At 37.0% G+C, this 22,493-nt stretch overlaps 1 protein-coding gene and 1 long non-coding RNA gene across 4 annotated transcripts in view; one reads left to right on the top strand and one right to left on the bottom strand.

The window, feature by feature from the left end:
* Nucleotides 1-22,493, bottom strand: part of LOC134745440 (zinc finger homeobox protein 4) — a 149,660-nt gene that overhangs the window by 19,614 nt on the left and 107,553 nt on the right. The gene's annotated exons all lie outside the window — the stretch shown is intronic.
* LOC134745468 (uncharacterized) lies at nt 18,328-21,883 on the top strand. The gene is made up of 3 exons (XR_010128184.1): nt 18,328-19,372; nt 19,804-19,954; nt 21,739-21,883. It is a non-coding gene; the product is annotated as an uncharacterized LOC134745468 (long non-coding RNA).

Genomic DNA, 22,493 nt, shown 5'->3' on the forward strand with positions numbered 1-22,493 from the left:
TCGGTATACATATGTAAGTTTGTGTCCCAAAGACGGACAAGTAACGTAAACAAATGAATTTTAAACATGGGGGCCACTTTTGGGGGGTAAATGAGAAAATTAAAAAATAAAGTTTTTCAAACTATATCGAGTTATATATCAAATGAAAGAGCTCATTGTGGGAATTTCAAATATATCTTGTTTATAATTTTAGGATTAACAATTTAGAAGTTATTCAAGAAAATAGGCAAAAAATGACCATTCCCCCCTTTATCTCCGAAATTCCTGGGTCTAAAATTTTGAAAAAAATACACGAAATAGATCTTTACCTACAGATTACGGGAAAACCTATTAGAAATTGCAGTCAAGCGTGAGTCGGACTTAATTACTTAGTTTTTGATCCGAGCCCTACGGGTTTTTTAAAGACATAATTTACTCACGTTTCACATAAAAAATGCATTGTTTAAATTGTGTAATGTACGGAACCCTTGGAACGCGAGTCCGACTCGCACTTGGCCGGTTTTCTTAAAATGTCTTACTGGATAGAGGTGAAGGTGACAATAAGTACACTCAAGAAGAATTTAAGCAGGTCACTTTTTTTTTTAATACCACGTCGGTGGCAATCAAGCATACGGCCCGCCTGATGGTAAGCAGTTACCGTAGTCTATGGACGCCTGCAACACCGGAGATATACACACCGGACATAGTATTGATATTGCCATTTTACCATTTTCCATTGTTTGTGAGTATAATAAAGTATCTGTATCGAATGTATAAGAATCTGTTTACAATAAACATAAGCAAAACCGCGGAATTAATAGAATAGTAAGTGCTAGAATAGTTTTTATGGCAATATTAGGTCAAGGTCGGGTAATGGTATGTATTCTAGTGATAATTGTTAATCTGTTTTTCAACAATGTAATTGTAAATTCACATTTGTTTTAGGAGGTAGATAATTTGAAAACTTGGTTTACCTATATTTGCGGCCAAGTATTAAAACAATAGCGTCACTGTTAAAAATATTGGTTATCGAAAATATATCTTTTATGTCTAAGCGATGTTATCAGAGCCATTTAAAATTTTCAAGTATCCATTCCTTGGTTTAAAAACTTAGTGACAAAATAGTATTTCCCAGGCATTGTACATTAGCGAGACGTTTAATTCGTCGACGGAGTGGTCGTGTGAGTTTGTTTGTTTACGACTTCCTCCGCCGCGCCTAAGCCCGTAAAGAACGAGTGTAGGGCCCCACGCTGCGCTCTTTTACGTCCACAAAAACACATTTCCGTAATCACCTTATAAAGGGATTACTATAAATAAAAAGGAAAAAGGAAATTAACCGCGTTACACGAGGAAAAAATCCCGTCCCCTCGCAATATGTGGGCTCCCACTGATAAAACACTTTATGTACGTTTTTCGCGTAAATGAAACAATATGTTATTATGTATTCCTGACAGTTCTAACGATACTCCCGGTGAAGCGTAATCAACTTTATGGCCATAAAAATTGAGCTCAAATTGGAATGAACTACGTTTATAAAATACACAAGTCAGAAATCATAAATATTTTTTATTTGTTAAAAATTCTTTACGGTTTCTTGTTTTTGAGGTAAGCGTTCTGGTTGTAATTATTGGGTAAATAAAATATATTATAAGGAGGGCCGCCCCTTGCCTGAGAAAATACATAAAAATATGCAGCTACCCCCGTAGGTTTAGGTTTATGCCCGGCCGGGCGGCGTGAGTAGGGGATAAAAAAGAAAATGAGGAGTTATGTTTTCGGTAATAAAGGACGGACGAGAGAAATCGTTTAAGACGCCGCCAAATGAGATGGAACGAATATATTTGATTATTTTTATGGCGCGGAATGGCGATACGGCCGGTCTCGGACTTAATGTCTATTTGTTTTACTAGAATTCAATATTAAATATTGTTTATGGAACGGGTTTAGGACACTTGTTAATTTTGAGTAAATGTAGCTATAAATAGTATGGGTAAAGTAAAAAGCTCAATAAATGCTTTTTTTTTCTACGTAGTTATTTGTGTGAAGCACTGGCAATATTGACATGGAGCTTAAGTCAAAAACTGAAAATGGACGGTCAGTGAGTAGACAGATTTTTAAGTATTTTAGGTGTAAGCACTTATACTTGTCCTCGAATATTGAAGAATTTAAATAATTTGAAGTAAACAGTCTCCTAAATTCTAAATGTCTGGCACTAAAAACTTTCTATAGTCAATATTAAACATTATGTATCAATGTAATTTCGACTACGTGTTAGATTGTATTCCAATCAATAAATTAAAATTAATGTTTGTAGCTAATGACTGAAATCGAAGCTAGGAAACGTGTCGTTCCGATTTATTGCAGTCACAATTGAGAAGCTCGTTAGTTTTATGGCTTCTAAAAAAGCGGACATGAATCAATACATGGGACACAAAGCGTAATTTATTTGTCCGTCCGTAATGCTCGGGTGCAGGAGAGAAATGGGTTCAACTAGGACTTTATGGAAAATTTAGCACAAAAAACAGAGAAGTAAAAGATGACTATGTGAGAAAAAAAATGTATTTTTTATAGACATAATTTTGATGTGTAGAAGATGCAGTAGCAATAGTAGCTCTATCTATCCGACCAAAATTCTACTGCATCCTCTTCACAAAAGGTCAATATAACGGGTAGGTGTCGCAGCGGGATAAGTGTAATTGGACTTCATACTGACTGGGGCCTGTTTGACCTTACCCAAGCTTAGCTTATTGCTACTCCTAATTCCTTTTGCGACGTCATGAGCTGGTGCATGTACCGCACTATAGGTCGATTTTAAGAACTTCAAATGCATGAAGTGGTAGTGTGTGTACCTAAATTACAAATATGAATGTGGCTACATACTTGCACTTGCTTAAAACTCAACATTTGTGTAATTTGTGGCAAGTTTAGCTAATATAGTAGACCGAGGTGAATCGGATCACAGGGCGAATCAGCCGGCCTAGCCAAGGTGACAATCGCTATCGCTTCGACAACGAAACGCTTTGTGTCTCTCTATCACTCTTCCATATTAGTGCGATAGTGACAGTTGCGTTTCGATCGCTACGGAGCGTTAGCGATTGGCGTGTTGGCTACGCGGCCTGATCAGACAAAAAAATTTTTGATATTGAAGATATTGCTTACCAATGGCTGGCGTCGCAGGCTAACAGAAGACATGAACAGCGCTGTTTTTATGCCCTCCATCAATGCAGTATTTCAAATATAAACGGAATACATCATGATCCGATTGACCCTGTGATCCGATTCGCCTTGGTCTACCCTAGTCGTATAATCTACTTGTTTTTCTTGTGAACTTGTTCAAAAATAAAAGTCAGATTTGCTTACTTTTCAGGAGAGACAAGAAACTGCATTATATATCCAATTAGCGACCAATTATCATGGCCAATTTTTGACTTACGCAGTATTGTTAGCTAAGCGACGATATGTAAATCTTTATCGTGAAAGGTGAAAAATGATATTTTTTTTTAATGTTTTGCTTTACACGCACTCGTATACAACATCCCTATGGAAAAACAGCGGCCGGCGACCCTTGCGACACGTAATGAAGGGAGGGCAGAATGATATAATGCACTTTTTTATTGCGCACTCCTTACCCACAGCTAAAAAAAATAATTTTATATCTTAACGTTTTGACAATAAGGTCTATAACACTCACCGTACGCAATTTTTACTATTAGCGTTTTTTCTGTATGTGTCTGAGAAGGGTTTGTGTCAGAGGGTTAAGCTCCGCTTGATAAAAAATTTACGTCTAGTTTCGCGAGGATGAACTTTGGGGGTCATTGGAGAGTTTTTGTAATAGTTTCTTGCAATCTTGCTCACTGGCAAGCATAGCAGGGTCCGGTCTGCATGATCAAATAAAATTTGTTTAGCGTTCTAATTTGGTCGAATGAAAAATACGAGTAAACTAGTGGAAACTGAGCAAACAAGTTATTTTAATTCATTTGGAATCAAGCGTCCCCTATAGTCGTTGAGATTCTCCTGATTATTTATTATTCTAATTTAATTCGGCTCCGAGCGTCTTCGTCGCCTGTGTTTTATCGTCAGGTAGTCTCAGTTTCTAAGAAAAAATATTTATATCTCTCTCTATTAGAAATCCCATTGTTCGCGCGAGGGCGCGTCAGCACGCGACAAAAGGAACATTAATTATAATATCCGATTAAAAAATGCCATTTAGCTACGCGTGAGATGTCCTTTGTTTGAGATGATTGAATTTGGAATTACCAACATTAGCTACCTTCCCGAGGGAGATGCGTAAAAAACACTCCGTACCTACCTACTTATACGAGAGATAATTTGCGGGTTTTTTCACCCGAGTTGGGGCGAAGTGACATAAAGATATCAGATTACGGAGAAAGTGCAACGAGAGGCGAGACACGGACAAACTACGGTATCAAGACTGCCGAAATATGAGGATACAATTCCATAAAGCACATCGGTTGGAGGAAACATGGGAGTTATGTCCGTACGTGCCCACACATAGTAATTAGATATTACGACTCCCAGCTAATCGTAACTCGCACGGGTGTTGTTTTACCCGAAAGGGGGAATAAATCACCGCACACTACGTTGGTAACATCGCAACACAATAAAAAAAACAACAAAAAAGAAACAACAACAGCGTGTGGAACAAAAGAAATTATACCGACGCGCAGATTCATCGCGAAAAAAATAGTTATGATAATAAAATAAAATGGTTAAATAAAAAGCAGTAATAATAACGGTGGAGAACAATGACGCGCATGCTACATTTTATGCGTTCCAAAATGAATCAAGGTTTGTTTAGCTAGGCTCGACATAGATTAAGCTTTTTAATGTCCGCGCGCGACCCAAGTTGGCAGCTGCCGCAAATTTTTGGATTAAAGTCACTCAGAACGAAGTGAACACTGCATTCAAATGAGACGTTTTGTTTCGCCTGTCCGCTTTTATAATAACTAATGCTAGTTAGAATTGCAATTGTGACTAAACACGCGCCACCTTATCTAAAGTGCATTTATAAATAAATTATGAGTATGAAATGAACAGTTTTATCCAAATCCAAACCGGCTAGGAGTGCTTTTATGACGCGGACATATTTTTATAATAACGTCGGCACAGATGCACTATTAATCTCTTAGTAGTTATTAAATCTTGGAGAAGCGGGACGATGTCGCAGGCGTATTATTAATGGAAGTGTATCACGGGAGCCATTAGATACGTAATTAACATCGATCGATGTAAAAAAACAACATCCCGAGTGGTCGGAGGAAAGGGAGAGTCGCGTCACTCTCACGACGAATAAAAACGTCATTAAAGATTGATCGTCTTGAGGAAGTATCATTAATATTATTCAATTAATAAAATGTAATTTCGCGAGGTACTCGCCCCGACGAGGAAAAAGCAATTAGTGGCTAGATTGCGTACCGTCAAAACAACTGCGTCGAGTGCTCAGAAAAAAAAACGCGAGGAGCATTCATTAAAACGGATTCGCGAGGGGTGAATACGTAAGGAGTTTTTTGCATAAGACAGTGGCGCCCTCGTTTTTCAAAGTTTTTTTTATACCGAAACCAACTATGTGGGCGCAGTAAGCGGTTTTCGTCACACTTGCAGTGTTAGTGTTGCAAAGTTTTTTTTAATTGCTCCCGTAATAACTGTTGTTATGGTTTTATGGTGCGGTAATGAGCAGTCGTGACATTTGCATATAAGCGGGGACTTTTTTTTTCTTCGTCACTTTTGTTGATGAGGTTTTTTAAGCGTTTTTTTTGTTTTGTATGTAGCGTGCAGTGTGGCTTTATTTCAAGTTAGTGGTTTAATATTTCAGAAGCATGGTTTTATAATGGAAGGGGTGGTTTTAAAGTGTTTGCATTGCCTATATTGTACGAGTGTGAATATAAATGTGCTCATTTTGGGTGATGTGAACGAAAAAAAGTTTAACGGTTCGTTAGAATTTCATGCCAATTCCATCGACAGGTTGGCAAATTGATTGAGAGAGTTGAAAAGTTGTTCGCATGTAAAAGACGAGAATTGCCGTCAGTAAAGACGGCTATCACCCCTCACTCGATCCTGCCGATGACATAAAGCAGGCACGCATAAAGCGGACGATTCGGCAATAGCGGCCGATTATGAACGACGATAGTCTGACGTGCCGACGGCTCCGGTTTGGTATTAGCAATCATTAAATTGATAATAACGCTATATTGCCGATACACCGCTTTTCTTTTATAAATATCTCTCACGTGAACCCGTGCCGTGTCGTGTCACGAACCTAACAGAAACGATCGAAATATTCAAATGGCGATATAAAAAAGACAAGTTAGGTAGCATTTAAAAACCTTGTTTGTTCAACGACGAATCGCTTCTAGACATGATATTATAGTGCATCCGAACCGAACGTCCCTACCCTACCCTAGGGCGACAGCGACAGCCCTACCATGTCGTCATTTTAACTCTTAACTGTAGTTAGTTAAAGCCTCTTTTTTCATGTTTATAAGCACAGTGACGACCTACCACTAACTGCATTTTAGACAATATCTAGAGTTAAAACAAGAAAATGAAAGAGAATGTATTGGGCAAATATACTCGAGTTGGTAGACACTTATTAGATATTGTATAGATCCAAGTAGAAATGTATTCTAATAAGTTACCTTTTGTCTAAATTGTTGGTGCTTGCATATTTAACAGGACATTAAATTTAAACGGAGGTAAATAATTTAAATACAGCTAGGAATAGGACAGACTCTCACTTAGGGCCACTTGCACCATTTACTAACCCGGGGTTAACCGGTAAAACCTGGAGTTACCATGGTTACCAGTACATTTTGACACTGAATTAACGGTTTAACCGGTTAACCCCGGGTTAGCAGGATGGTGTAAGTGGCGCTTAGGTGGGTAGATGGGTAACTGTCATAAAGAAATGTTTTAAATATTACTTTGCATAGAATATTTCTACATTTTATTTATAATAAATATGATATTAAAAACACATGGTACACGTGCGGCCTGCATGTAGCTCGAGTCACGCTATTTTATTACAAATCAATAAATTTAACATTTAAAATAAATACGATATATAAAACGAACCACCGTTCCGAAATTAACTACATGAATATTCATATAAATCAACATTACCGGGCAACAATGGCACATTATCGGGTAGCAATTTATTTGCCTATTTATTGAAATTTGTAACGGGTTTTAATATTTCCATTTAGTTAGCAAATGCATAGACTAATTCTGTTACTTTCCTTTATTGATTATTTATATGCAACAGAAAGAGACAAGCGTATGCCCCACACGATTTCTAATCAAATTGATTTTGTCATCCCAATGGAAGCCATTGATAGGATTTTTAATGGTTTTAAAAAAGCGACAATGGCGCGGAGTCGATGCGTCGGCATTATTTATTGCTAGTCGTAAATTGCAGTCGAAATTAAATCGCTGCCAAATCCCGGCTTCCTTTCCCGCGTAATGATCTTTGTTATTTTTCCAATAATTGGCAGATGGAGCTGATATCGTTCCCCGTTGATTTTAGCTGCAATACTAACATTACTGCCCATTAAATACAACCGAAAGTTAGGACGAAACCCGATCAAATGAGAATGAGTCAATTTTTGTGACAATAGTTCAAATTAAGTTGTCGGTTTTGTATTCGGTGATATGTCGATGATTATTAAAACCCTCCCAACTCTAAATTCTAAAGCTTATTTTAGATTTATCTCGCCAACAAACTGCAATCGCATCTCGCCAACAAACTGCAATCGCAGTTTGGCGAGGAATATAATTGTAAGAAAATTGTTGTGATGTACATTGAGATAAATAAATTAAAAAAATAAAATAAAAAGATCTCGCATTATTAATATAGAAAGGATAAGTACTTATTGATTTTTATTCTTATTGTCTTGTGAGATTAGCTGGAGTGACAGTTTGCTAATAAATTCAAATTTCCAGTTTCATATTAAACCTCTCTTTGAAAGACTACAATACCCCCTCCTTAGTTAAACAAAGCGGCATCTATAAACATCTCGGAGAGCACAAAAGAGACGCGAAATAACGCAACCGCACTGTTCTGAGGTGCCAAAGACAATGATAATTGTTCCACGTGAAATATAGTGTTGCCACCGACAAAAGGCATAGAGAAAAAATGAACATTTTTTTCATTGTAACGCTGGCCATTCACAACAGGTAGGGCGATGTGGGGTGGGCATGGACAATGGAACCGTATCAATGGACCATGCCAATATTTTTTTGCGTGAAAAATATTAGGTATTGAGAAAGTTTTGGATATTAATTACTTGTGGAATGATGAGCGAAAGGCGTGACAGGCGAGTTTTTCGGCGTTATGTAAAGTGAAATCCACTGCCTGATGTTGGTGTTTACATAGCGTTTATTATATTGTGGTGAACTGGTGAACATTTCCAGAAATCGAACTATCAATATAATTAATAATCATACGTCGCACTACAGCGGGCATTTTGCGGGCATGTCACTTCGTAAGGTTCACAAATCAATTTTCGAGTTTTCAGAATAAAGTATATTTTGTACTTAGTATTTGGTACCTAGTATTTGAAATGTGCATATCCAAATACCTTAGCAACTAAGGCTGTACTTACGTTAGTTAGGTATCTATTAGTTTATATCCCTTCAATTTTAAATAAAAATAAGACTGAAACATGTCGAGCGTTTTTGACTTAAAATACGTGAGTGACCCGTTATTAATATGTTTAATATGTCTGTGTCTCACGGAAGTTTTGTTATTAAAAATAAGACTGAATAATATGTAGTATATTTGATTTAACAACTTACTTATTATGCGAATATATTATTAATATTTTTATGTTGTATATAAATATATATGACCTTTCCGTGACTTAAGTTCGGACTGCTATCCTAGTATCTTATCCATTTCAATACGTAGGTGTGGAAATTAACAAATAAAGTAAATCTTTCTATTAAATAGACGCGACTGCACCAACAAATACAAGTATGAACGACAGTCATAATGACACATGTCAGCTATTTATTAGTTTTAGATGGCCACTTTAATGGGCTTATCAGTTGTCACTTCAATAGTTATTTGTTATACAAGGGTGCAAAGTTGTATTTTACCCGCGAGTGTAGAATTGAAACACGAGCAAGCGAAAGGATTCTATAGTTGAACCACGAGCGAAGCGAGTGGTTCTAAAATAGAATCCTGAGCGTAGCGAGTGCTTCAACACACGAGAAGTAAAATAAATTTGCACCCGTGTGTAACACAAAACTTCACCTCACGATAGCGAGGAAAGTGCAACATCCACAGGCGTTAGATCATCTTCATCACTGGAATCACTCATTTTTTTACGATATTATGACAGAAAACTCTGGAAGTTGTGTATTTTTACGGAGTCGGTGAGAAAAGTTTTTAAGTAAAAAATTTGTTGACAATGTTGACATTTCTGACGTATGAAATGTCAACGATGCGTTTTGAAATTGCATCGACTCAACTTGTGCGTTCAGAATTTTATTATATTTAACATCATTATAAAAAAACAAACGTTTCTTATGGAATTTTAAGGTTTACGACTTAAAATAATTAAATAAAGCTAAATTTGATATTTTTTATTAGATTCTCAAACTATTTATTTAATGATAATTAATATCGAACGAACCATTATCATGAGCGTTTTACGTTTTGTTATCTGTCAAGCTACTTAAACACGCTCCATCCAAGGTCAAATTACTTTCCCCACTAGTGGATAAAACGCGTTTTTCCCCGCTTGTTTTGAAGGTTAAAAGACAACTTTCCGAGCTAGTGAGGGGAAAAGAGTACACATTAAAGATTAATACATGATAACAGGTAACTATGTTACAAATGCTAAGTACATGTACTTGTAAGATGTTTTTTGTAAACCTTATCAAATGACTTGCCCGAAAATGCCCGCTGTAGTGCGACTTATGTTAATAATTGATATAGGGTGCGTTGGGATAAGATTGAACGGGTTTTTCATGCGGGGTAAGACAAAAAAACGTCCGTATGCCGAAGCATAGCGGGCGACTTTTCATCTTACCCCGCATGGAAAACCCGTTCAATCTTACCCCAACGCACCCTATTTATGTATATTGTGTCAAAGAAGAAAGAAGGTAAACAAATGGGCATAAGCACACCTATTATATACGATAAAAAATTATATCCATTGCTTTATAGTTTAAAGTTATAGGTACTACTATTACTATACTTTCAGAAGACGGAATGTTTATAACTTTTACAAAATTTATGAAATAATTAGTTACTTACCGCCAATAAAAAAACACATTAGAACGAAGTCAGTTTCATGGTAAACGACTATAATTATAGTTATCATTTTGGTACACGGATTCCGTAAAAAAACCGGTTCCAAAGTTGATTCAACACAAATTAATTACATGAAAAAAATTAAATACCCAAGTTACAATATGTATGAAAAACGTTTCAACAGAGGGTTATCAATAAAAGCTATTTGTTAAAATCGGCAGCTGCATGCGCAAACGCATCGAAGTGTGAACCCGAAGCTTGTGACAATGGGCCTCGCTTGATGAGCGCGATAAATTAATAACACCCTGTGTATATGTTGCTATACTGTCTGCTGTAAATGTGACGAACGTGTATTTTCGTTACACGCCAGAACGGCATTATAGGTAACTTAAAATATCTACATGAGTTACATTGATTGTAATGTTACGCACAAAACGCTTCTTGAAATACCTACAAACATTTATGGGGGCGGTGGCCTATGAGTAGATCTTTATAACTAGTAATAGGGTATGGTAATTGTCACCATTTAAATATCAAAACTAAAAAAGTTATATTTAAATTACATACTATTTTATTCGAAACTTGGCAAATTAGGCATAAAAGCGAAAATGAACGATGAAAAGAAAAAACCGGCCAAGTGCGAGTCGGACTCGCGCACTAAGGGTTCCGTACTTTTTAGTATTTGTTATAGCGGCAACAGAAATACATCATCTGTGATAATTTCAACTGTCTAGTTATCATGGTTCATGAGATACAGCCTGCTGACAGACAGACGGACAGAGAGACGGACAGACAGACGGACAGACAGACGGACAGCAGCGGAGTCTTAGTAATAGGGTCCCGTTTTTACCCTTTGGGTACGGAACCCTAAAAACAAAATAATTAATTAAATTGTTTTTCCTGGTGCATCTTTTACTGAGGTGTGCAATAAAGAGTATTCTATCTATCTATTATCTAATTAGCCTGTAGGCTAATAGCATAATAAATATGGCTTACTAACTAGCAGATAGGTACTTAGCTTAATAACCTTTCTTGGTTATCTTTTTTGAGTAAAGACTTGTTAATATCTAACAAATAGCATTTCTATAGCATTGTTTGTTATTGTAACACTTTGAAAACTTGTTTCTTATTTAGTGCCTAGGGTTTAAGGAAGAGATTAAGGAATGAAATTCTTTTGTTTTTAAAACAAGGTAATAACAATTGTACAAAAGATTAGCAAGCTGTTATAATCTTCTTTTACATATTATTCAACCTTAAATCTTATCATCGTTACGCAAGGTCGTTTTTCACTCGTATTTATTGTTCACAAGAATTTACGTCACAGGTTTAAAATAAAAGAAGCTGAGGCGTTTGTTAAGGGATTATGTCCCTTGAGATACGGGACTGCACCGCAATTGTACCAAGACAATGCGTATGAGTTCAGGTAGCTGTTCCTATTTACAAAATTTACAATCTTAACTTTACAGCTTAATATACAAAACAACTTCAAATATAGCTCTTATACTGTAAAGTTTAAAAATGACATGAACCTCGGCAAATGGAAAGTGACTAAACGAGAACGTAGGTTCCGCGAAACTAATGTGACTGCACATTGTTATTCGTAAGTTACAAAAATGTTAAGTTCTGTATTGTTAGCAGTGATGCTTGGCCAAGATAAATTAAATTTGTACCGATTTGAACACAAATGATTTCAGTTTGTATAGGAATACATTAGAATGAAACTGGCAGTTCAAACTGATATGGTAAAGAAAATTTAAATTCAAAACGTGATTGTCAGTTTTTGGAAAACGACACTATCTTTTAAAATACATATAATATCTTTAGATCTATAAACAAGATCTTCGATAATGGTCTGGCTTAGTTTGACACTGATATAAATTCCTCAAACACACGTGAACTCATGAGGTAAGATCAATAATGATCGTCCATCTTCAAATTGCGTGACCATATTTGGACTAGATAACGTGCTCAGATGTTAGTTTTACATATCTCTACCATGGATAGACAAACAAATAAGCCATATAAATTATAACCAATATCGATCCTATCTCAGAACAGGGTAAAAATGGAAACAAACGTATTGGAGTCACTTCGGCAAACCGAGATAAAATAAATATTTTAGGGTGGGCCGCCCTAAACAAACACATTCAGGATTTGCCGGCCGATATTCGAGTAGTTTCAATTTAATACGCCGAATTTTTCATCACGTCTCCTGTCTCTCAAAAATAGGTTTTACGCTTTGTTGTTAAGGTCGATAGTCTTTTGGACGTTATGATGGAGATGGATAGTCCGCTATCTTGGATGATATTTGTTTATGATTTTTTTCCCCGGCGTCTTCTATGCAATCAGTCGTTCATATTGCTCGGTAATAATAAGTATAGGGAAGAACAGTACGGTAGGTAAGTTAGGTAATTAATGAAGAACTTAAAGCTTCATAATAACTTGTTGATAATCACGTAAAGGTAATAAATAAGTATTGAAAGTCAACAGTCAATAGCGGAAATAAGTAAAGTCTGGTAATCTTGTCTCTTGTTTGCTCAGGTGTTTCGCACGGTACTGTTTCTGACGTGCAAAAACTTAACCCTCTAAAGATAAGTTAAGTAAATTAAGTCGAAGTATGTATTTGTTATCGTCTACTTTAGTTACAATATTTAAATGATAATAAATTATAGATGATGTGATATTAAGCTAAGGAAGGCCGTCTATCAGGTAAGACCGTCTACAAGCTCTTTTTCGCTTTTAACTCTTACTGAAAGCACTAACGCTATTACAGGAGGTCGGTAGAGCAGAAGGATCAAAGCTCTTCCTTTCTGTGTCTGAGCAAAGTACGTATACCAGAGTTCTTGTCCTATTCTTGCCTTAAGAAATGTATGGACATTGACCACATTGCCCTTAATTAAAATTTTAGTTGAACCTTATCGATCTTTTTAATCGTCATCACAAACATAACCTTATACATATCCAGACCTATACACAACAAGTTTTGTCTTTTCAGGTTTTAGATTATTCAACGTCTAACTTGACCTCGTGATTACACTGATTACCTACCTATTGACCTATTCACTTTCAGGGACTTACAAGTTCTTTAGTGGCAATATAGTCGGAAAGTATCCTGAAGGCCGATTCCAATTGAACATTTTATTAACGTTTGAATCTTGTTACGAAACGAGCCACCAGTTTCAGTGGTAAATTCATAGGCTCACTAACCACAACTGAGAGGTTCGCTTAAAGCGATTTTCGATTAAACACGCAAAATCGGAATCTCGGAGTAGTCGGAGTGTACAGGTTTACTAGAGTCAACCGGTTGCCTGCGCTTGGATACCAAGCTGTCATTCTATCCACGTGCGCGACGGTGAGTTGATCGCTCAAGCAATCCAGTTTAAGTGAGTTCACTGATTACACATAGTTGGGTCATGATACACTCTTTAGCTCTAAGAACTCTCGCCCGCGCTGGTCCAAGCAAAATGACACCTGGAAGACAATTCGAACTTATAGCTAGATGTCAAAACTATGACATTTTGTTATCATTCGCTCGCTCGTGTACAAGCGAAATGCACGCGCAAATGATAACAAAATAACATCATTTTTATATCGAAATGTAAGTCCGAATTAGTTTCCATAGATCGCCATTCTCCGCGCCTTATAATTATAATTAATACTGTAAGCTTCATTCAAGTCCCGGGGCGGTGCGACGCGTTATCGCGCCTTTATCGCCCGCGTGCAATATTTCTTCATTAAAGACGTGCCACAGAGAGTGTGGCCGATGTAGCAGCAGTATTGTAAACCGAGCATATTGACTTTATATTTTTATGCAAAGGGAGACTAGTCTTAAGTAATTCAAATTCCAAGAAAAATATGTCGAGTTATTTTTTTTGTTACAAAATCATAGTTCATTCGGTTTAGGGGTCAATTGAATTAGCTTAATTAATTTACCTTGCCACAACGGTTAAACTTCTTAAAATTGTGATTTAAATATTTAACGCATACCTACGTAAGGTTAAAATAATATTATACGTTAGGTTAAAAGGAATATGTCGCTAGTTATAATAATATCATGCAAGTAAAAACTATAACGCAGTCGTCCCTCAGACAATTGGAGAGAATAACAAAAATAAAAGTTGATTGACCTTTATACTCCACGAATACTATCAATATTAAAGCAGAGCAACTTACGAGGTTTGCTCCTTTGCATACATTCACATGTAAAGGGGTAACGAATCCGACACGAAAAATTATTGAAAATATTTTAGTTTAACTTCAATCTCGGGGTATAAGTTGTTGCTATAAGTACATAATATAATATATTATAGTCTGTGCGGAAAGAGAAGAATCGTGGAATGTATTGGGCCCCATAACATTTCAGATTTCTACGTCAAAAGGTCTCTGAAAGGTACCTGTGGTGGTTACCGAAGGTAAACAACTAAAATTGTATAGAGCTTATTATCCTCTCGTATCAATAAGTAATAGTTTATGTGAATTCCATGCTACAGAATAAAAGGCACTAAAACTCAAGTGTGGGTTTATGAAACGAACGAAGTGAGTTTCATAATAGAATCACACGTGTTTTAATGCCTAATTATGTACAGTTACATATACTGCATTATCTACACACATATTATAAACTTTCTATGATATATTCACTAACCTCATATTTCAGCTGACATTGGGGCAATCCCCAATGGGCATAGTTGCTCTCTGGCGGAACTCGCGGATATGAGGCGGCGTCTCCGAAATATCGTTATCGCACATTTTACACGAAACTTTTGCTATAGTTACTTATAAAAACAAAACAAATTATTTTTTTACTTACAATCTAATTAAAAAATAAACTGTACGTCAAATGGCGGCAAATGAAAACTTTTTTCACTCATATCACGCATTCGTAGTTTTTTTTCAGAGACAAACTAGAGTCGGGGTTTATTGCCATATCGTTCGATACCAACCAACTATCATGTGAGATTTGTCAAAATTGTATGCAATTGACATTTCATTTCAAATAAAACGTCATCACGACTGATATTAGAATAGGGGTCAAATTGTCTTTTTTTTCAGAGATGTTCGAAATTTGAATGAAGCTATTACAACATTTTCACAGATAAGAAATTTGATGTTACAAAATAGTTTATCTTAATGTTGGCTATTATTTACGTATTTTGAAGGCATCATAGTGGTTATGTGATATGTGTGCAGTCGTTGCAGAAGAATAAGCTGGAAATGTATAATTACACTAGCGTCTGCCTACGACTTCGTCTGCGTTGAATTAGTATTTTCACCGGTTCCATAGCAAATTACACTACCATTTTCACCCCCTTAAGGAATGAATTCCAGGATAAAAACTATACTAGGTATGTATGTCTTTCCCGGGACTTAAACTATCTCCATACCAAATTTCCCCTTAATCGGTTCAGCGGTTATTAAAGCGTGAAGAGGTAACAAACATACAGTCAAACCGAGTTAGACTGTACCTAAATTTGTACAGAAAAAAAAAACAAAATATCTAAACACGCTTAAAGTTAAGAACACCGACAAATAAACAAAGTAAACAGGAGGCTCTCGAGACTATTTATCACTCGCATGACAACTTGAACGATTATAATTTTAAGTAAACTATTGTGTTTCACAATTAATGAAGGTTTCTCTGAAGGGAACCCGATCGGGATTCGGATAGTCATTACTCTTTGTGCGACACTTGCCCAGGTGCGTTGATTTTTAGGGTTCTGTTGGTACACGAAATGTTTTGTAAGATTTCGCCGTTTAGACACAAGTTAAGGAAAATGCGCGTATACAATATACAGTGGCTTAAAATAATGGATTATAAATATAAACCGATATGAATAAGGATACGATAAAATAAGAGATTCAGTCCAATACCCGAATTTTTTTGTACAATTGCACGATTTTCAAGGACATAGGACTACAAGTTGTGATTAAAAATTTTAAACATATAATGTGTAGGTCCTCCTGGAAGGAAAAATTGAAAAGACGAGAGGCAGTGGAAAGCCTAGAATCACATACCTGAGCCAAGTAAAAGAGAATGCATCGTACGAGCAAATCAAAAGACTGGCTCAGGAAAGAAAGGACTGGCAATTACTCCACCGACAAGAGCAAAGCTCTTAAGTGATGATGATGATGAATGTGTAGGTACTACATATTTATGCGGAGGCCTGAAATATGTCATGTAAAATTTTTAAAATTGAAGCTACGCGAGTATACTTTTTAACACCTACCTATTATTTATTAACGTACTATTTATACCAAAAGCAAATTAAAAATTTGTCATGCGTCAAATAAACTTTACCACAAAACGTAGCAAAGCATCGTCGCTTCCTTTCATTAAATGTATGTTGTGGACAGGGATGGCGCTTTACGAGATAGCATGTGAGTAAAAAGGACGCTTGCAGCGTTGATTGATAACTGTGACATAAAGGTGGCAGATGAAAAATAATAATTATTTCACCCATTGTTAAAGGTGTATGAACTTGATTAGGGTTGTCACCGTTTCCGAAATTTTACTTTATAACAAAACTAAATACATAATGTAATAAACTGAAATACGATAGCGGAAGTAATAGGTGTGATTCCGAAGACGAGATCAGGATTAAATCATAAAACACAGGCAATTAATTTGCAATTTCCATGGTTATCAATGGCAGCCAAACACAACAAACAAGAACCCTTTATATTTTTAATTTGTAGCTTGGGCTCCTTAGCCCTTCCCTTAAAACCGCTACTGCCTGAAGTCATGAAGAGACAGCCATTTAGGCATTCCAAGGGTTGAAAAACAGACTGTATAGTTACATTTGTACCTAAAGAGAAAACAAATTAATTAATTTAATTAAAATAGATGTCATATATTAAGGAAAAAGAAAAAGTGGTGAAGGCCGGATTCGAACCGGCGTCTTTAATACCTAATTCATATTCATTTACTAGCGGCGTCGGGGTTTTATTAATTTAGTTAAATTAATTTACTCATTTATTAGAATCGTTCAGAAACTTGAGTACAAAAATAATTAAATTAAAAGATAAATTCAGAAAAGAAAAGAATAGTACATGTCGATGCTGTGTAGATATTACATTTTGTACATTTATTTCATTTCATATATTCCAAACTGCTAATTAGATTGACAACCCTACTTCAGTCAGCCGGCTGTGCAGTTCGCATTTAGTCAGGACTAGACAATACACTGTGAAACGCGCGCAGGTAGACGTACCTTCCTAAAACAACACCGCCTTTTACCGCTGGACAAACACATATACTGATCAAAACCACCCTTTTGCTCTTCAAATTAAGAGTTACAGGCTCGCAGAGTTGCACGATTCTTAATGCATTAGTTAATGTTGTCCAGGTGTACTTATATATTTTTTTAGTTTTCATTAGCTAAGTTCGCGCTTTATGGATCACGATCGACGGTTAGACGGACGTGTCTCATTGTTTCCTCAAATACATGAGAATTTTGTCAATAAAAGCTGGGTGGTTTGTTTTTTTTCGGTTTAAGGCCGAGTTTTTGAGTTTGTGTAATTTATTTTAGCCTTGTTTATTCAGGGTATTTATGTGTGTATGTTTGAATGGCAAGGTAAGCGTAGATACGTTAAGAGACTTCTAAGATTTGAATAATTTAGCTTTTAATCGCCTACTTGCTTATTATTATAGGTACGAACGGTTCGTGAACATTACGTTGAAACTTAAAAACAATTCAATTTACGTACCTACATATTTGCTCATATAATAACTACCTACGTTGTAGTATAATACTAATACATTGTTTGGTCATCGTGCAGTAGTTTAATAAGGCCGCATCGACCACAAAGCCTAATAACAGATCATCGCACAAACATGTGTAAACTACGCATTAACTAACCTTCTAACACGGTAATGCCACATCACAAGTAATACATGCTTGTTGCCTTAAATAACTATTACCTAAGATACATACCGCACATTCGATGTCACCGTGTGTTGAATACAGGTTGTTAACAGTTTCACTACATCGTTTAACAGTTTATAATTCTATTAATATAGGCACTAAGAAAGTGATACCAGCCGTCTAGAACTTAGAAGGCCGGGAACAATAATTACATTAGCCCGAGTACTGCGGTTACAAAAACGATGCACATTAGCGAAATGTGAGTTTACCTGCTCATTGCGATGTGGACGATCACTTTGTCGGCATCGACAAAGCCCAGCTGCCGTTCCGCCTTGTTTAACAGACTCTCGTTAATTATCCCTTCGACTAACCAAAATCTATAACGTTTTTATCCTTTGTATTAAGAACGCTCTTTGAAAACCACGCACTGGAAGCGAAATAGTTAAATCACGCGGACGCTTGAGATCATATAAATTATCAGATGTAAAGATAATGAAGCATCGCAGCTATCCCAGGAATTCCCGTCTCCTCGTTCATTACAAAAGAGCTAACAATGAGCTATGGCACGTTCGTTACGGTCATTATTTGCTAAGCTTAATTACCTGGCCTATTCAACGCTATCTACAGAACCGATCGATATGAAATAAATCAATTTAATCTAATTAAAAGCATTACATGTTTTTTGTTCGATAACGAAACAAGACGAGGTATTAGGAGATGGAGTCGTGGAGATTAGGAGGTGAGGTTGGAGCAGCGGGTCACCGATCATATCTCGACAGTACCTACGTCAAGCCGTCCATCCGCTGTCGAGGCTCTCTATAAATTATTTATCCAATCTAATTTAATTTACATCTCCCCTGACCTTTCGGTGTTGCATCGACTCTAGAAAAATAGCTCTTAGAATCCACGTGACTCATGCAACTTTCATGGCACTTATTGTATTACGGGAGGAATCGCATTAGGCGGAGTCCGGCGGGATGTTTCGGGAACGCGGGGAATCAGATGCGTGCGCCGACGACATGAATTTGAAATGTTCTGGTTGATTCCGATTAAATAATGTGCATGGCGCCGATGGAAACTCTAGAAGTTCAGCTATTCAGGTGTCGTTCGGTGCATCGGCCGCCTGGCCGGGCCAGGAGGCCGGGCTGGCGCGCCTCGCCACGCAGTCTACGGCGGAAGTTTACGACCGAACGCCAGCCACTTTTATTGACTACCTCACATCGAAGCCTCCTCGCAGCCTCCCATTCACTCCGTAAGAAATATACTTTTTTATTGCTGTGTCACTTGGGTAATTTATTGACAATGAACACACGTGCATTTCTATTAATATTTTATGTCGTAAGAGTTTTTATACTGCCTCGTCCGCTCGTCCGAGGCCATTGTTGTACCTGGCCGGACAGTTTGTTTTATGTCCACTCTAGGGGCCCGTTTAATTGTTGTTATTGGAATTAATTGTAAGAGGTCGCTTGGCATGCTTGCCTTTTGATGTATGGCTTAGTTCTGGGGGGTATAAAAGCAATTGCATTGCTGTTTGCATACTATAAGGCCACGCCGGCAGGACAAATTGTTGTAGTAGTTATATTTAATATAGCTCTATAAAACTATGTATTTTACGTTACAGGTAGAGTCCTAAGGCACGTAAGCAGCAGTTTAGCAGACAATGAGCTCCTTGGTTGATTGCAGGTTTAATCGACCGACCGACTGGTAGACTGACTGGTCAACTGACTGATCAACAGCGCCATAAACCATCTTCACTGTCGCCGTAAAAGTCTCGTGCGGTTTTTCATTTGCGCTGCGGAATTATATCCGAAATGATGCGGATTCTTCGCCAAGGGTAACCGGTCAAGTTTAAATGCCGACAATTTTATACGATATCAAGAATTGATTCAAGATATTAACTGATTATCTACACCTATGTTTATTTTGAGAAAATATTCTTCAATAAATTGTAGATAAATCATAGGATTTATCTACAATTTATTAAAGAATAAATTATGTACCTACCAAAGGTATACCTACATACCGAGTACTCATCATATTGCATCATGCGTTACAAACAAAACAAAAAAGTCTTGCAATTCTTTATTACTTACTACGGCGACGCAACGACCCAAAGTGAGAGTTGCAGTTCTTTGGACAATATTAAATTACTTTTTATTTAATTAGATATATCCGGAAATGTAAAGACAACTATAGGACGTTTTAACCTATAGTTTTTTGTACAGTCAGCTGCAGAGAAAAGGTACCCCACGTCCATACTAATTTACAGAACTTTGTATGCAGGGGGGGTGCCTTTTCTCTGCATCTGACTGTACAAACAAATCAACGATTGATCCTACATTACGATCATACACACTCTTTCAGTAACAGCATACCTATTCACTCTCGTTATGAAGAGACCTACATACATGGGTTGCCCCAGTCATAAACCAGAAAAACTGACGGAGTCATACTATTCTATTTCTAGAATGCGCTTAAAACTGAGCCTTAGAAAGGCCCATTCACACTGCAAACACTGAGGGCCTACCGCGAACCACGTTCGACGTGTTGCCTCTCTGTCGCACTTGTAAATTCGTACGAAAGTGTGACAGGGAGGAAATACGTCGAAGGTGGCTCGCAGCAGGCCCTCTGATCTATGCCCCGTCTCATTTCACAAACAAAGTCACGAATACAATTATCAGCAATAACATTTTCCGAAGCGCACGCAACGGGCCCAGTCATAATTCTCGTAAATATCGACAGGCCAAGTATCGGCATACCGCAGAGTATGTGCTATATAATTAACAGTTACCCGTTATGGTCACACACACAATTGCATTGAGAACAATAACAATTACTTCACCACCTAATTTTGTGTGAACAAAATGCCTTAAAATTAAGTTTATGCCTTTTTGTTTTGTTTGATGTTGAATTGCAGAATGCTGCAACATAACATTGTTTGCTATTTAATGCGGTCATAGTTTTTCACTTTTTGTTTCTTTGTGTAACAATAAATAGCACTCATTAATATAATTTAGCAGTTACATTTTGATCCGGTTACCTAATTCATTCCAAATTAGCATACCTACTGGCTAGCGAAAATTTAGGACTAAAAGTAGTTTTTTTATACCACGTCGGTGGCAATCAAGCATACGGCCCACCTGATGGTAAGCAGTTACCGTAGCCTATGGACGCCTGCAACACCAAAATCCAAAAGATAAGATGCAAAATCCCAAATGTCATCTCTAAAACTAAGTAGGTACTTACAAATACGGCAGCGTCATTTGAGCTGACGGATACGTACCTGTAAAGGAAAAAAATTGCGTTATTTTTTAAATATAAAATTGTAAGATATGTCTGTAGGTATATTGATACTTATAAGGTGTGTACCATATAAACGTATGTGAACATACAAATTTTACTACAAGCGGCCTATAACTTGCTTCGTAAACAAACCACAAGGTAGTCTTTCAAAAATGGAAAAACAATTTGAACAAACTAGTATAGAGGCACAGTTAATTCTCAAAGAGGGTATAGTATAAATACCTCCTATAATATATGGCTAGAAGAAACCACATATTTAGCAATTAATTAGTGATAAATGGACACTCTTGAATTCTAGCTTAGTTTTTATTTCAGATCAAAATGGATAAAGTGCCGGTAAGTGTGAAACTACAATTATTCGCAGGAAAACCTTAATTAATCTAACCTAACTTCCTACGGCAGAGATAAGTGACCTGCGCAACATATGCGCGTATTACACAGATTTAAAACAGTGAGAAGAGACCAAAGAAGTTATTATTTTATTATTTATTAATTAATTAAAGAAAACAAAAAAATGGTTTAGCAAATTTAAGCTTTAAACTTAAGCTTTAAGCTCTAAACTTATGTACGAAATATCATTTGATATTTAAAAGTCGCTTTTCGGTGAAGGAAAACATCATGAGGAAACCGGACAAATCCCAATAGTTAAGGCCAAGTTACCCTCTGTTTCTGGGTTGGAAGGTCAGATGGCACTGGCAGTCGCTTTCGTAAAAACTAGTGCCTACGACAATTCTCGGGATTAGTTGTCAAGCGACCCCAGGCTCCCATAAGCCGTGGCAAAAAAGCCGGGATAATGCAAGGAAGATGAATACTTTAGTCCCACATCTAGCACTGTCACATGCTGAATGCGTGCACTGTGCGCTGCGCCCGCGCACCGGAGCGCGCGTCGCAGGCGTCGCTCGCGCATTCCTACGCTTTTTCACCAGATTCCCTCACGCCGTCTCGCTCCTCTAATTGCGCTTAATTTTTCTTCGTGCCTGTTTAAATACGGCCTTGCGTCCGCGCCGTTTAACATTGCTCAGCCTGTTTTCTGACTTAGTCCAGTTCACTTTCGTATTCGGGATAGTTTT

This window comes from Cydia strobilella, chromosome 11, assembly GCF_947568885.1.
Source record: "Cydia strobilella chromosome 11, ilCydStro3.1, whole genome shotgun sequence".
Lineage (NCBI taxonomy): Eukaryota > Metazoa > Arthropoda > Insecta > Lepidoptera > Tortricidae > Cydia > Cydia strobilella.